The following is a 15,816-nucleotide window of genomic DNA, read 5'->3' as shown; positions in this document are numbered from 1 at the left end:
CCGTAATACCATGTGTTGTGATGTGTTGTTGCTCAGTTAAGTTCGATAATACTTTTCCAAGAGTGATGCAGTGACTAGCTTCAGGAGAATTTTAATTCAAATGCAATGGTCAATACTGTACAGTTTCTCAAGAGATCAAATTCCATTTGGCAGATAGAATAAAAACATCTTGGTCTACTTTAAGACAAAAGTAACATTTTACTAAGTGGCAAAGACTGTAAATATTAATAGCATATTAATAATAACTGATAATATTTACAAAGGCAATTTTAAATTGATTCACCAAAGATATTTCGGACTGAAGATCTTAATTCTGCATTTGTCTACATACTTAACTCCATAATATATGTATTAATAATCAAAAAATGTATTTAGTTGCGTCAGTTAGACAGCCAATATAATTTAAATTTTGCAGCCTTAGATCACTCTTAGAGTATGTGTTTATTATTTTATTATTAAAATAATCCCTATTCCTATTTCTATGTTATCAATAAGGATCTTCTATAGCAGAATTCTAAGCAAATTCTGATGGTAGAGAGTTCTTTCTTTCTTTCTTTCTTTTTTTTTTTTGAGATGGAGCTTATACCTTACACAGAAAAACAGGAAACAAATTCAAATTTAAGAAATAATATAATAATTTGTAAAAGTTCTGAGAACAACCTCTGCCTCTTGTTTAGCCTAAAGTATGTCAATTGGAAAGTGCTTTCTGGATTACCAATACACGTGAAAAAATGCTATTCAGCAAGATGCCGCTGTGAGTCACACCCTGGTCCTTGGCCACCCCTGTGCAGCCACAGGACCTTTATGGATCACTGGAGGCCTTCACTACACTTCTGAAGGAGACTGAGTTCTCTCCATGGAAACAGAGCAGTTGACTCAACCTCCTCGCTGTGCATTTTTTTCATCTTCCACCCTGCTCCCCCAACTATTTTTGTTTATTTATTTGGCTTGTTCCATACTGAGAAATCTTTTTCTATCTTTTGGTTACACTCTTTAAGTCCTGTTCGGAGAGTTAAATGCAAATGCTAGACTCCTAAAAAGCCTATTTTCTAAAGTGAGTAAAAATTATGGGCAAAAATGAACAATATGAAGTAACCTTTTCAGTGGGAACCTTGAAAGACATGTTGATATTTTAAAGAGCAAAGTTTGCCTTATGAAGCCTTGAATACCTAAAGAAAAAAATAAATAAATAAGAAACAAGCTCTATGTCCTTTCCAAACCTTCACCTTCCCTTGACAAATAGACTCTTGCTCTCACCCTTCATATGAGTTTTCTAGGGCTGTCATAGCAAAATGCTACAGACTGGATGGTTTAAACAACAGCAGAATTTTCTCACAATTTTGGAGGCTGGGAGTCTGAGTTCAGGGGTTGGCAGGTTTTGTTTCTTCTGAGGCCTCTCTCCTCGGCTCCCAGTGGTCGCCTTTTTGCTGTGTCCACACATGGTCATCCTCTTTGTTGCCTGTGTCCTACTCTCCTCTTTTTATAAGGTCACAGTAGTACTGAGTTAGAAACCACTCTAAAACCACATTTTAACGTAAGTACCTCTTTTAAGGTTCTATTTCCAAATGCAGTTGATGGCAACAGCTGCTGCCATCACCCCGGCTGCAGCAGGGAGACAGGCTGGGGCTGCACACTCCATGGAGCCAGTGGGAGCCCCACTCCTTCTGAATTGGGGCAGAAGCTTCCACAATTCACTGCCACTGCAGCTGCCCAAACCTCAAACCTTGGCAGCCAACCCAGGCCCCCTGCTCTACGTAACAGGCAGGAGCCCCACCCTCCTGCAATCTGTAGCAGGCAGAAGTCCCGCCTAGGAAGGCGGGGCTACATCGGTGCAAACTGTGGCTGTGGATCCGAGCCTCCCTGTGCTCTTGGAAAGGGGAGGGAACAGGCAGGATCCCCCCTCCCTGGTGCAGTTGCAGCCACCCTACCGCTGCTGCGGACAAAAGCAGGAGCCCCGCTTCTTCCGAGCTGATGGGGCTGGAACTCCCTGGGTGCAGCTGCAGCGGCCCTCCTAGGCGCCAGACTCATGCATCTCTGCTGCCTGCACCCTGGCGGCTGGGAAGGCCTCCATGTCTCTGCAGGCCCTAGGGTGTCTGATCCCGCTGCCTAATCTCTCTCCTCTCCCGGCACCCACTGGGATCTCAAAGCCGGGTTGGGGCCCAGCCTTTGGGCCAGAAATGGCTGCTGGAGGCAGAAAGATTCCTGTGCAGAAGGGGGTTGGTCCCTGGTAAGGCCACTCCTTCAGGAGCTGCCCCCTGCGGGTCTCCTCTGAGCTGTTGGAACACTCAATAAAGCTTCTCTAAGCTTCTCTACATCTTGCTCGCCTTCCACTTGTCTCCATACCTCATTCTTCCTGGATGCAGGACAAGAACTCGGGCAACGGCACCACATGCCACAGAGGTTTCTGGCCAGAAAAGTCACACCCTAAATATCCTGCAACACAGTCACATTCTAACGTACTGGGGGGCCAATACTTCAACATACGAATTTGGTGTGTGGGGAGGGGCACAATCCAGCTAATCATACCCACTAAAAATATCTTAATGCTTATTAACTTTGATGATAATTTTTTATAATTATGTCATGGTACATAATTGTTGCTGCTGTACTGTTTAAAATAAAGCATTGCAAATTTTTAAGATAAAATACCTTTTGCTTTGTTAGTGAACATTTTGTTAAAGAAACATTAGCGATGTCATTTTGTGTCTACATTATAATTTAGTTCAGATCCTTGGGAAATGCCCCTTTAAAAACATAGTATAAGTCTACACTTTAAACCTTAAGAGGTTACCTGTATTATGTATCTACTATTTTCAAACTGACTGACTTCTTTATTCTGTAGAATACCTTCCAAGATTTTTGTTGTTTATTTTGTACATGATATATGTAGTTACAATATTATAGGATATAGAATTTTATAAGAAAGCATAAAAGGGAAAGAAAAGACATGGTAGTTTCTAAAGTGGGAGCAAGAGGAGAAAAAATGAAGAATATAGCCAGAAATGACAAAGAAGTCACTGTCAGATGGGGTACTAAATTGTCTAAAGCTTGTGGGAGGCAGTGGAATGGCAGGTATCAGGGTCAGAGGCCCACAGCCCTGTGTGACACACTGGCCATTGCTAACTTTAAATAGATTAATGATTCTGACCTTTCAACATAAGACAGCGAGCTTAATTTTTTAAAATCGATGGCAGGTTACATATTCATTTCATCTAAGGTGGTTTTCTGTTGGTGTGGCCATTTTTAAAAACTATAGTTCCATATTATTTTGCTCATGTCCATAGTACAGATATCCAAAAATTAAAAACATATCCATTCTTAACACTAAGTGTGTTTTTCTCTCTTTCTGTTCTAAGCAAAAATTAAGAAGATAGAAGTACTTTGATGGTGAATGTTGCCCAGGGCTTAGCCAGAAAAAACAAGTCTTGTGCCACTAGTTGGAGTTACAGCTAGAAGAATGGAATATGCAGGAGGTGAAAGGTATTTCCAGGGGACTGTTTATCAGCCTTGCCCTGATGAACATCTTTTTTGCATGGTATTCTAATGTTGCTGGTATCTAAAGGGTACGTGACCTTTATCTACATTGCTTTGGATTTTCAACATGTGTTATTTTTCTTGCTAAGAATGCTAAGGTTAAAACAGAGAAACAAAACATGCCAGAGCACAAAAATTTGTTCACAAAGGCATCTATACCTCAACACATAAATCAATCCATTCTATCCATAAATGCATCCATGAAGTTCATTTACGTGTATGTGGGTGGGCATTTTGTCTTAGCAATAGTATTTGCAATTAAAGACACATAAAATCACAGAATTGCATGTCTTTCTCTTAATATAATTTTACAAATTTACTTTTAAAATGGTCCCTGTGTTTTCTGTAAGCTAAGGCGATCTTTGTGAGGTTGATGAATAGTCACCAAATGTATTCATTGGCATCTGTTCCCAGAGTGTGCAAGTGCTTGTATAAGACATTGTATAAGACATTTAATTTTACCCACAAAACAATATATGTTACTTTAAAATTAATTGTGTGGGTGTCTTGATTACAGATAGCTCAAGTATAGCTTTCTTTTCCATTTTTATCTACATATTACCCCACCAAAGGAAATTACCTCTTGAGGTTTCAGAGGGATATCCATTTATTGCTAAGTTTTCTCTAGAGTTGTCTAATTCCATAGTGCCACCAATAGGTTTCTCATGGTACATTTACTGTACTGGTGGCGTTTACATTTGAGATTGGAAACCACGGTGAATTTCTGATTATTTTCTACAGTGATTAAATCTATAGTGATTTAAATTTAAATCTTGTTGCTCTAAGCAAGACTGAACAAAGAAAAACAAAACAAAATTTATAATTGCTTATATATACTCCATTTTGCCGAAAGCTCTATGAGTAACACAGAGCTATGTAACACAGGACCTCTGAACCCAAGGAAATTCCTCTTAGGCCTGTTGTTCTCAGGAATGTTCTTCCTGGAGACTGTTCAAGAATGCTTTTTTTTTTTTGAGCTCCCAAGCTCTTAGCAGGAAGCTGGTTGGTGACTACATTTACTGAAGGGAGTACTATTCTCAACTCTCCTCGGTATTCCCATCTTGGCCCATAAAGCAGGGAAGTGCATCATTTAGAAAAGGAAAGTGAGCATCCATGGCTTGTGTTAACTCTCTCTCCCAGAAAAGGAAGAGAAATATCTTACCTGACTCATGGGGCTAGGAGAAGCAAATGAGCCTGCTCTGCTCTACCCTGGGAGTTCTCTTTTTTCCTTTCAGCTCCACCCCAGGCGAGCCTTCACAAGACACATCTGAAAGCCATCTCACTCTATCCAGCTACCAGGGTCTGCTGTGTGAGGCAGGTATTTTCTGAGTGTATGCGTGTGCTCTACAGACACAAATCCTTCCTCAAGTAGGTTAGCCCTCAATCTAGATGAGATGTGGAGGATAAGGTGGGTCACAGGACCATAAAAGGCAGATTGTATCTCCACGTCTAAGCCAGATTCTCCAAACCAGCCTTGTCAAGAATAAAGCCAATAAATCTGTTTGCTGCCTTTAATTTTAAAATTTTGTTTGGAATTTAGAGGGTAGATATAGGTAATACGTGTGAGTCCTCAAACACTCATGCAACTAAACATCCAGCGATGGAAACTTAGAGTTCTCTACATAATCTACAACTTTTGACAAAGATACATCAACCTGGTAGTTTTTTTGTTAATAATAAATTTACACTGGCTTCTCAATGAAAAAAATATGTCAGAAAACCATGAATTGGTATTCTGAAACTGCTGAAAAATAAAATCACTAGGCAGGAACTCTGTCCTGTGAGAACATTCTTCCAAAACGAAGCTGTAGTTAAGACATTTTTAAAACAAAAATAAATAAGTTCAGAAAAACTTTATCTCTGGCTCATTTTCACTAAAAGATATACCTCAGTCTAAAAAATAATAATAATGTCACAGGCAAATGTGGAGGTAGAGGAAAGAATAAAGAAAAAGTAAAAAGGTAAATATATGGGCAGACATAAATAAGTATTGACTATACAAGTATAAAACAATATTAACTACAAATATTTATTTTTAGATACATAACTTTCATAATAAGTTGACTCAGAGACAGAAGTTAGGATGTTTTAGCACATAGAAGTAATTTGATAATACTTTTGGAAAAGCAAGGGAAGGAATAAGGATTGGGAAAAGGGAGAAATTAAGCTAGGATCTAGGCCCTGCTACAGTCTTGGCAGATCTCACAGAGAGCTTTGCAGCTAGCCTAATGCATATTGAAACAAGATGGCCAAGATTTTGTATTTTTACATGGATCAGTCATTTGTTGTGAACAACCTTAGAAAGGACTAGAACCTTGGTGAGAGGAGCTCTTTCCAGCTGAATCAATTCCTAAAGTGGCTGACACATCTGAAGGCTGTGTGCCAACAGCACTCTCAGCAGCTGGGACAAATATCATTAAAGAAAAATCTGGGCAGCATGTTACAGTGTCCACCACCAGCAACCCATTCTGCCACTTGTACCTGCTTCTTCACATATGTTCTGGAACAGCTCCACCAGTATATGGACATCGAAATGTAAAATGTAGACATGGTGGTACACGCCTGTAATTCCAGCTACTTGGGAGGTTGACGTTGGAGGATGGCTTGAGCCCAGGAGGCAGAGGTTGCAGTGAGCTGAGATCTCACGCCTGAACTCCAGCCTGAGTGACAGACAGAGATCCTGCTTCAACTGTCAGGGCTCACCAAATCATAAGGTCAAACAAATGTAGTAAACATAAAAGAGGGTAAATATGATAGACAAAGGGTAGTGACGAAAAAAATCCTCACCACCACAGCATGTCAGGGCCATAGTTGAAATTCATTCTATCAGTATCCATACTAGACCCCTCACCTTCAGCCAGGATGTCTTCTGGACTCAGGAGTTTATCTGGTGGCATGAACCAGACTGTTAGCCCTGACAGTTCTGTTCCCCTGTCTGGGAACTGGGATATCTAAACTAGCAATGCCCAGAGCTGTATGTACAAATTATCTCAGGTGGATCACATTGGCTTCTAAATGTTGGTTCCCATTCCTATGTATTCTTGTTCGAAACACAATACCGTGGTCAAATTGCATGTACAATACCAAATCAAATTACATACTGTATCTTGGAGGTTGGGCTCATTCTCTTGAAATACTACCAACAAACTGGCACTTTAGCTACATCTTTAAGTAGTTCAATATAATCAGCTTTCCAGCTACTGTCCAGTTGATCTCCAGAAGAGATGGTGCCATATCAGAGTCTAAGCACTGCACAACTCTGAGGGTGCCTCTTTCCACTTTGCATCTCAGGTGCTTCTCATTTCACCTGAATCTCAATCTTAGTCAAGAATCTAAATATATTCTGACTTCAAACTTTCTCTGTTCCCACAAAGCAGATAATCAGATGAATTAACCAAAGCTCTGGTAGAATTCAGCTGTGAATCCGTCTGGTCCTGGACTTTTTTTGGTTGGTAGGCTATTAATTATTGCCTCAATTTCAGACCCTGCTATTGGTCTATTCAGGGATTCAACTTCTTCCTGGTTTAGTCTTGGGAAAGTGTAAGTGTCCAGGAAATTATCCATTTCTTCTAGGTTTTCTAGTTTATTTGCATAGAGGTGTTTATAGTATTCTCTGGTGGTAGTTTGTATTTCTGTAGGGTCGGTGGTGATATCCCCTTTACCTTTTTTTATTGCGTCTATTTGATTCTTCTTTCTTTTCTTCTTTATTAGTCTTGCTAGTGGTCTATCAATTTTGTTGATCTTTTCAAAAAACCAGCTCCTGGATTCATTCATTTTTTGGAGGGTTTTTTGTGTTTCTATCTCCTTCAGTTCTGCTCTGATCTTAGTTATTTCTTGTCTTCTGCTAGCTTTTGAATTTGTTTGCTTTTGCTTCTCTAGTTCTTTTAATTGTGATGTTAGGATGTCAATTTTAGTTCTCTCCTGCTTTCTGATGTGGGCATTTAGTGCTATAAATTTCCCTCTTAACACTACTTTAGCTGTGTCCCAGAGATTGTGGTACATTGTCTCTTTGTTCTCATTGATTTCAAATAACTTATTTATTTCTGCCTTAATTTCGTTATTTACCTAGTAGTCATTCAGGAGCAGGTTTTTCAGTTTCCATGTAGTTGTGCAGTTTTGAGTGAGTTTCTTAATCCTTAGTTCTAATTTGATTTCACTGAGGTCTGAAAGACTGTTTGTTATGCTTTCTGTTCTTTTGCGTTTGCCGAGGAGTGTTTACTTCCAATTATGTGGTCGATTTTAGAATAAGTGCTATGTGGTGCTGAGAAGAATGTATGTTCTGTGGCTTTGGGGTGGAGAGTTCTGTAGATGTCTATTAGGTCTGCTTGTGCAGAGCTGAATTAAAATCCTGAATATCCTTGTTAATTTTCTGTCCCATTGATCTGTCTAATAGTGACAGTGGGGTGTTAAAGTCTCCCACTATTATTGTGTAGGAGTCTAAGTCTCTTTGTATGTCTCTGAGAATTGTTTTATGAATCAGTATGCTTTTGTATTGAGTGCATATATATTTAGGATAGTTAGCTCTTCTTGTTGCATTGATCCCTTTATCATTATGAAATGCCCTTCTTTATCTTTTTTGATCTTGGTTTAAAGTCTGTTTTATCAGAGACTAGCATTTCAAGCCCTGCTTTTTTGCTTTCCATTTGCTTGGTAAATCTTTCTCCATCCCTTTATTTTGAGCCTATGTGCATCTTTGCACGTGAGATGTGTCTTCTGAATACAGCACACTGATGAGTCTTGACTCTTTATCCAATTTGCTAGTCGCTGTCTTTTAACTGAGGCATTCAAAAAATATTTTTATAGGACAAAACATACATCAGATAACTTGCTTCTGTTTTTAGAACATTTGACTAGTTTATCTAATTGAAGTGCTGCACTTTCAGATTCTTTTCGGTTTTTTCCACTTCAAAATAGCTATAATATTCTCTAAATAGAAAGATAAGTTTTATTAAATGATTCAGCCCACAAATTAAGATATTCTAAGCAATTACAGATTTCCAAATAAATCTTCTGAAGAGCTCTGGTTGTTTAATGTGTTTGGCTCTCTCTCTTGCTTCCCCCCCCCCCCCCCCAGATGTTATATTTGAAAATCTTACTTAAAATTTCAAAAGCTAAAGAGTTTTGGTACCCCATTTATCAAATACTTTGATTAAAAATTCTCAATTTACCTTGGAAAAAAGCAACAAAAATCTTGAATGTTATTGCAGGATACTTAAATTGATTTATAAAGTAGTTCTTCAAAGGCTCAAACATTTCTAAAATTCAAACGCTGATGGGTAACAAAGACAAAAATCACACACTGCCATGTTAAAGTTTTTGTTGTTGAGTCAAACGTTTTAATTTTCAGAATGCATGGTTTAGTTACTCTATATTTTAAAATATTTGTATATTTGTACGATGCCAACTCCCATTTATTTTGTTAGAATATTACAACTTACTTAGATGTACATACATGGTACATACATGGCAATTATATATTAGTACATACATGGCAATTATGTATGCACCATAACCAAATATTATTTTACCCCATAAGTTTCCTAATTTAGTAATTTATTATCATACTTTACCAAAATTTGCATTTGTACTATTATGATGAAGCTAATAAATTTAAGTTCAATGTTGAACTTTTTGCTGGCTTTGAAAATTTAATTCATATCAACTATTTTATCACCAGTAGAATGAACTTCTCAAACTTCCCTTTAATTATAAAAATTTGATGAAAAATATAAAATTGTTATTAAATTAATTTAGTCAACTTTTTATCTGAAACTTCTGATGGTATTGATAGAAACCTGTTATTTAACTGCTTACGAATTTATTTATATCTGATAAAAAAGTCAACGTGATGACACTATGGCTTTACTTTTTTATGACTCCAAGAAAATTTAGATTCAAATGCAAATATAAATTCAAAAGCAAAATTCATTTAGAACATTTATTTAATGCAGTCATTATCTTCAGTTGCAGTTATTTTTTAAAAACTATTAACTTTTTAAAAAGATGTTGACACTTCATTAATTTGTGTCTTTATTCAGATGGTCAATAATATCATTATCACCACCATGGAGCACTTTGTGATGAAATATATTTTGTGGAAATTTGAGATCGTATATACTTTCTTGGGAAATATTAGATTTAATATTTAATTTTTCACTAAAATGCATTATTTTTTACTTCCCTGATGCCAGAAAGTGTATTGCAAAATAAAAAGAAAAATATCCTACAAACAACTAAATAGAAAAAGAAATAAATGGCTGTAGGCTTGCATTACATAATAAGTTACAAAACCATTCCACCAAGAGCCTTCAGGTGATTGTAATCTCTGCAACCAAACTCCAAAGGCACTCTTTTTTACCAATATTTCGCCAGTATCTAACCTGTAATTCCTCATGCTTCCCTCCAGTTCCAATAGTTTACAGCATCATGGCTTCACACAGTTACTCGATAGGCTATGGGGTGGGTCATGGCACCACTGGCTAGTAAATTAATGACTGACAAAAGCAATAATGCCTCATACTTGTATTACTAGTAACTTACTCAATGATAGTTACCTGTTCCTAGTTCTTTCATGTGTACTTGGTTTTATTAACAAGTAGTTGTATACAAAACTTGGAAGATAGGCACTACCTTTTATCCAGAAAGGGGCAAGAAAAAAGAGATTATCACTGGTCATCTTTTAAATTTAACCAGGTGTTACACTGAGAATTCTGTTCCTTGCACATGGTCCTCACTGCTAGGTGAGATCATAGCAGGTACTGGGGATACAAAGTGGAGGAATGACGAATACACCCTGGATTGTTTTAATGTACATCATAATAATACTTCGTTAAATATGAATATTTTATATATAAAGTGTTAGATGCTAGAACTGCCAGGCACACAGTAAGTGCCCTATAAATGTTAGTTGTCATTGTTATTACTGCAATATATATCACAAAATAAGTGTAATATTCTTTCTAGCCTACTCTTATTTGAATTTTTTGTTTAATTTATTTTTCTCTATAAATGGTGTGGAGATTATCAAGTCATCATAAGTTAATGCATCTGTGTATTTAGTAGGATATTTAAAAGAAAAATTTAGAAAGAAGACAAGAAAAAGAAGACTTTCTTAGCTTAATGAGACTTAAAAAACCAAAACATTCTCTTGTTCCAGCAGGACTTGCCTATACTCTCACATTACACTGTGATATTTGCCTTAGAATTTGATTGCACAAACAAGTTGCATTTGTAGAGGTGAGAATGAAAAGAAGATTATTCTCCAAACTTGGATCGGGAAGAGGGTAGTTTATTTATGAGCAGTAAGAATATAATCAATACCAAAAAAGTAATTTCATGTAGATATAAAAACTAACACAACCTGCTTGGAGATCTATTATTTTTATCATCTTAACTGTGATCCCTTGCATTCCTTCTCTGAGAATGAATCTATAATTATTGAAAGAAACAAATGAATTGTTACGATGCAAGTGAAAGAGCCACCTGAACTTCACACTCCCTACAGAAGGCAGATGACAAAATGATGTAACAAATGAAAGAAGTGAGGATGAAACTTTAATTTTCCTAAAAAAATGCATTTTTTTTTACTTCACTACTACCAGAAAATGTATTGCAAAATAAATAATGTCCTAAAAACAACTAAACAGAAAAAGAAATATGTAGTGGTAGGTTTATATCACTTAATAGATACCAAAACTATTCCACCAAGAACCCTCAGGTGGCTATATTCTCCACAACTAAATTCTAGAGGCAGTGTTAGACATGATAAAGCTTTCAGTCCAGATAATACACAATATACGGCCACTTTCCAAATTACTCTACTGTAGTTTATCCATCAGCTAAATAAAAGCAACAAGGTTTATATGATCATGTAATCTTCCGAGGAGAAATATAATAGAGCAAATAACCTACATTATTTACCTTGAACTTTCATTGACTAAAAGAATGCATAACTATGTAATCAATAAATATGTATAAAAAATAGATGTTTACATTTATGATCTACATAATAAATAAAACTAGCACATTCTATCCTTCTGCATCTCCAATTTTGTTAAATGTGAATGAACAAAAACCAAATAATATCTGTCATCTTTTCTACTAAGAAAGAACACAATGGACTCTAGAAACATTACAAAATTGGCATCGAGCAAATATGGAGGTTGGAGGCCGGTGGAATTCTACTCTGGACCAGACTGAAGACTGGCTGAAACTGAAAAGAGGCACTAAAAGCACCCCTCCATAAGATACCCACCAGTGTTATGACAGTTTACCATTGCCATGACAACACCCAGAAGTTACCGCCCACTTTCTAGCTATTTCTGAATAACCCGCCCCTTAACTAGCATGTCATTAAAAGTGGATGTAAATACAACTGCAAAACTTCCCCTAGGCTACTACTCTGGGCATACTGCCTATGGGGTAGCTCTGCTCTGCAGCAGCAGTCACAGAGCTGTAAACGTTGCCACTGCTTCAGTAAAGCTGTTTTCTTCTACCACCAGCTTGCTCTTTAATTTCTTCCCGAGTGAAGCCAAGAACCTGTGCTGCATCAAACAGATTAAATATTTAAGTTTTATTGTTATTACTATTTCATGAATTAGCTCAGTTATTCATTGAGTAAAGTAGTCTCCATGTACATGAAGTCTAGGATATCACACATGAATTGCTGACACAGAACTTGATAGACCTTTTGTCATCCTTATCTCATTCTGGAAGCTATTCTGGAAACATAAGGGATAAAGGAGCACCTTCCTTAAAGCAACATGAGTGATTTATGGCCCCTAAAAAATTGTGAACATGACAAAGCATGTCTTATATGCATCCTTCTTCACCTACCCCAAGGTCTTGTGGCCACCCAGGAGCCTCAGGCCCTTTCTGCGTCCCTTTACATCCTTTCTTCCCAGAAAGACCCTTTCAGAGTTCAAGCAATGCCTAAGCCTTCTCTAATTTGGGGTATATAATAAAGTAAATACATAAGTGACAACATAAGGTTATTTTAAACATTGATTTAGGTGTTATAAGTTAATAGTTTAAAGGCAACAACCTGCAGCTGAATTAAAGGCCCTTCTGGTTATTCCAGTGAGGCTGTCCCCAGTTAAGCAGCAATCTCCCAATAAAGTCAAACTTTCCCTTGTCTCAGAGGAATTTCAATCTAATAGAGCTTAGAACCTTAGACTCAAGTAAAGAAGATTTATCCAATTAGAATTTAAGCCAACAGCCAGAGGGGAGAGAGAGAAGAATTAGGACCTTGTTGAAATGTTACCACACAGGCAGCTACTTATCTAACTTCTGATTAAATACAGAGCTAAATGAAATCCCTCCACTTTTTTGTAATAAAGGAAACTGCAAGTTTAAAAAGGATTATGAGTGGGATTCTATTCTTAGGTATAATGAACCATTCTTTCATTCACTCTTTAAAAAATTACTTAACAATTTTAATAATATTTCTAGTCCCAGTTTAGGGGAATAAACCATGAAAACAGATTCTGCCCTTGGCCTTGTGGAGTTTATAGTTCAAATGGTAACAGGCAGACATTACTTAAGTGATCACACCACTATTACATGACAGTACAATTTTGATAAGTGCCATGAAGGAAAAGTGCAGGCACTATAGTGGAATACAGTAAAAGAATTTGACATTGTCAAAAAGATCAGGAAGAACTTTGAGTAAATGATAATCGGATGAAGAAGGAATAGTAACAATCTAGAGAAAAATGGTAGGAGAATGTATTCTAGGCAGCAGCCCTGTGGTAGGAGCAACTGCAAAGGCCCTGTGGTAGGAGCAACTGCATAATGTACACAAAAATAAAAGTAGTATGGAATCTTGGGAACATAGATATTAAGAAGCCTCATAAGATCAAGAGTTGGAAATATAGGTAGGGCCCTATGGCAGAACTTTTTGCTAAGATTGTTTTCTTTAATTATAGAAGGCAATGAATAGTCTGAAATATTTAAACTGGATGTGGTGGTCTATTCAAATTTGCATTTCAAAAATATCACTCTGGCTGCAGTAATATTTCTATCCTCTATTTAAAACAACCGCTGATGACCTTTTTGGAAAAAATAAGATCATTGTAGACATAGAGACCTACAAACTTTGTAAGAAAAAATCTTCAGAAAAGGTTTAACTTCACGTGTCCTATTTGTATTTTATCTGTTGGACTCAGGAGTTCTTAGGAATATATTAATCAAATCATCCCTGGCAAGTATTTGAATATTTGATATGACACCCCTGATGAACTGTCTCAGAACCTATGTGGCTCTTCCAAGAGCAAGAGACTTAGAAAAACAACAAGTAGCTTAATAGTTTATCTTTGGACAGATCTCACCATGAGAAATATCTTCCTCAATATTAATCTCATGTCATTTTTACCTATTAGTCCCTATTATATTATAATCAACTCATAATGATCGAAAAGTTGGCTAGGGGCAACATTACAAGCAGGCCATGATGGAATTTTGCTCAGGGCATCATCAAGACCACTGGAGAAGAAGAAACCAGGGCTCTAGGCATGGAGATCTCTGGGAGGTGGAGGCCTAGAACCACCAAGAAATGAATTACAGTAGTCTTCCGTTATCTGTGGTTTCACTTTTTGTGATTTCAGTTACCCATGGACAATCATGATCCAAAACTATTAAATGGAAAAATCCAGAAATAACTCATCAGTTTTAAAATTCAAGCCATTCTGAGTAGCGTGATGAAGTGTCACACCATCCTGCTCTGTCCCTCTCCTTCCCACTAGGGACGTGACTCATCCCTTTGTCTGGTGTATCCACACTGTAGATGCTGCCTGTTAGTTGGTAGGCATCTAGGTTATCTGATCCACTCTCTTGGTATCACAATCTTGTGCTCAAGCAGCCCTTATTTCATTCAATAATGGGCCCAAAGTGCAAGAGTAATGATCCTGGCAATTTGGATGTGCTAAAGAGAAGCCATAAAGTGCTTCCCTTAAGTGAAAAGGTGAAAGCTCTCAACTTAATAAAGAAAAAAAAATCATAAACTTACACTGTTAAGATCTACAGTAAGAATGAATCTTTTATCCATGAAATTGTGAAGAAGTACAAAGAAATTCATGCTAGCTTACCTCCTACCTCAAACTTCAAAAGTTATGGCCACAGGACGTGATCAATGCTTATGAAGGAAGAGGAATTAAACGTGGAAAACCTGAACAGAAATTAGTTCTGATTGATGGCCGTCGGGTTTGATATTATACTATATGAGATGTCTTGGACCATATGCCCTGGAACAAACAGGGAGCAGGGAATGAATACTGTACCTGATTGTAATGATTTATATACCACTAGTCTTTTATATTGTTCAAAAGTGTATAAATTGTGTCTTCAGCTCTTTCAGTATAAAAATAAAATATATATTTTCTACAATTCTGACTTTTAGTGTTAATATGGTGTATTTTTCCATGTGTTCACTTTTAATCTATCTTCATTTTTATATTTAAAGCAGTTTTCTTACAGACAACATATAGCTGAGCTTCTTAAATTTGTATATTATTGTAATAAGAACACAATGTCAGAGTATCTGTCTTTTAATGGGAGTATTTGGATCACTCACATTTGAGGTGGTTAATAATATAGTTGGATTAATATCTACCATATTCCCAGCTATTTTCTATTTGTTATCTCTGTTCTTTGTAACATTTTTGTCTTCCACTCTTTTTCTGCCTTCTCTGGTTTTAATTGAACATTTTATATAATTGCATTTTGTCTTTTCTCTTAGCATATCAGTTATACATTAAAAAAATTATTCAGTGCTCTAGAATTTACCATATCCACTTGCAACAAATCTAAGTCCACTTTCAAAGAACAGTTTATGGGTGACGCAGGTACTTTAAAACAGAGCACTTTGATTCATCCCTCTTTCCCTCATAACATTGTTGTCATTCCTTTCACTTATCAAGAAGCAAGAACCACTCAATACACATTTTTTAATTATTTTATTTTACCTTTGTTTATTCTTTCCCTAACATTATTCCTTTCTCTATGCAGATACCAGTTTCTGACCCATATCACTTTCTCCTCTCTGAAGGGCATCTTTAAACATTTCTTTCTGGCAACAAAATTCCTAAATTTTTGTTTGACTAAGAAAGTCTTTATGTGCCCTTTACTTTTAAAGAATAACTTCACTAGATAAAGAATTCTAGGTTGGTGGCCTTTTCTTTCTCTTTCAACTGTTAAATATTTCTCTCTGCTTTCTTCTTAATTGTATTGTTTCTGAAGGCAAATTCCTTTAGAGGTAAGATTTTCCTTTTCTCCGGCTTCTTTCAA

This window comes from Chlorocebus sabaeus, chromosome 13 (assembly GCF_047675955.1).
Source record: "Chlorocebus sabaeus isolate Y175 chromosome 13, mChlSab1.0.hap1, whole genome shotgun sequence".
NCBI lineage: Eukaryota > Metazoa > Chordata > Mammalia > Primates > Cercopithecidae > Chlorocebus > Chlorocebus sabaeus.
Note: the sequence above shows the minus strand (reverse complement) of the source record.